Source organism: Hydra vulgaris, chromosome 09 (genome assembly GCF_038396675.1).
Source record: "Hydra vulgaris chromosome 09, alternate assembly HydraT2T_AEP".
Lineage (NCBI taxonomy): Eukaryota > Metazoa > Cnidaria > Hydrozoa > Anthoathecata > Hydridae > Hydra > Hydra vulgaris.
The window spans coordinates 22552501-22555000 of NC_088928.1; positions in this window are offsets into that span (position 1 = coordinate 22552501).

Consider the following 2500-nt stretch of genomic DNA (forward strand, 5'->3'; position numbering starts at 1 on the left):
AGTTTACAAACTCAATTTCTTACAAGAAAATAAATAGTTCTAAGCCTTTTCAATTGAGAAAGCCCAAATTTATCAAGTTAGGTCTAAAAATATTTATTAATAATCAGATTACAATTTTTTTGAAATTATTTAAACTTTATCACAGTTTTTTTGGCTGAAATAGGAACAGCTATGTTAAAATGGGTAAAGCCGTTTTTATTGAAGAAGGGAGCAAAAAGGGTGACATTTTTAAAATTGGCATCTTACTTTACTTTTGATATTTAAATATATCTATTTTAGTAGTTTTAAAAATTTAAAAATTAATTCAAAAAAATTATGACTACTAAAACTATGATGATAGACATAAATGTTCTAGGAGATTTAAATATTTTGCACAATTCAAATGAAGAAAGCTATCTAAAACTTCTAGTATTTATTAGCTATTTAAGTTAAATCTTTATTATTTAAAATGAAAACATTATTGCACTTATAGCCACTGTCTAAACACACTTTTTTTTTCTAAATACATTGGCTCACTTTAAGATTAATGTACCCCATAAATAAAGACATATGTCCAAAAAATTAGATAGTTTAAAGTTATAAACATTTTGGGAAATTACTTTGAAGTTTTCATATATTTATGTTTTTTCTCAAATTTTAAAAAGAGTTGAGTATAATCTAAAATACTTAGTTATAATGCAATTTTCAAGTTTTCCTGTCAAATTTTCATTTTCAAAAATCTCTTTAAAATTGGCTGTATTTAAAAATAGTTGGGGCCAGGATTGTGAAAAAATGGTGTATGACACACTTCCCCCCTAAACAATGAATTTCATAAAAACCAGTCAGCGAAATGTACCTTAGTTTGCAAATGTGAGAGAGCATGGTATTTTTTTTAAATTGGTTAAAAAAAAATAAACACACTTATTTAAAAACTGTTCTCGCTGGTTCTGGTTAGGGTGTTTTGTCATACGCATGTACAAATGTATTTAACTCAGCCACTTTAACGGTTTTTGTTTATAAACTAATTTATTTATTGCAAACAACCTCCTAATCCTAATTATACAAACAAACCATCATCTTTACCATCGCCAGAATATGTGTTGCCTGGAGCTATTGCTTATATAAAGCTTATAAAACAATTGCTGAAAAGAACATGTATGACCAGAAAAGGATTATTTTCACCAGTAAAAATTAGACGATGTTTATATTTGTGGTTTGACACAAGGCAGGTTTGACACAGTTTTACACCCCGTTATTCTTGTATTTCATTGTCTTGTATTTTCAAAAATTTATTTGTTCAGTTCATAAACTAATGAATTTTTGTCTTTTTTTCTATCTACACCAATTACTTTTAATTGTAAAACTTCTTGACAGTGCAGTCTTGTTTTTTCACAAATTACCCTATATTCAGTTATTACGCAGACAATTTTATTTTAGATTTTAATTCACCTCCCTAAAGCCATGAAAGCCACTGCAATTGAGGAGAATATATATATATATATATATATATATATATATATATATATATATATATATATATATATATATATATATATATATATATATATATATATATTTATAAACATACATATATCTATATATGTAAACAATGATATACATATATCGATATATATAAACAATGATTGAAAAGAGACAATGATGTTGAAATAAGTGCGCTGAACTTTCTAGGCACTGCCTTAAGAAGGTCAGGATTGCAACATGCGTTTCTTTTGCCAAAGCTAGCTTTGCTGGCTTTTTGTGTATTTTAAGATTGAGAGCTGCAAGTTATGTAAACAGGTCATTTTTATTCAAAATATTTTAGAATACTATGAACCGTTTAACGAGATCTTTGGAGTGCTTGTCGATACCCCAGCCACCAACACAGACTAGCAAATAAAAAAACAAATAATTTTGTTAATGCTATATTCTGACACAATAGTAGACCTTTATTTCCTTTTATCAAACTTGTACTTGGCCCGATAAAAATCCAAGCAACTATTATAGGAGACTGTAAAAGTAAAAAGTCATATCGGTTTGCGAAAATGAGAAAACAAATAAGTTGTTTTTTAAGTTCTCTACTTATGCAAAAAAGCTTGCTGCAGTAAAATAAATGACTTAAACATTATATCAAGTTGATCGAAAACGTATATGGAAAAACTTATAATAAGGTTGACTTTAGGACACTCTTCAATTGCGTTAATATACTATAACAAGTCTATAAAATATTTAGAGTAATTTTATATCATAATATTTTAAAAACTAAACTTTAACAACTTTTATTAAGACATGAATTTTTAGTGCTTTTTTTAGAAATTCAGATGTTCTTCAATTTTTTATAAAGCTAGCTTGCTTCTTTTTAGATATATTTAATTTTTTAGTTTGTGCAAACAATCTAAAAGTTTAAAGTATTATTAAAAAGGTTCTAAATAAGCAAAAGTGTCCAAATTAACCGACGTATCAGATAGCAAATAAACACAAGTTAAAAAGTTTTAAAACTGTTTTATTGATTTCTTGTCTAAGT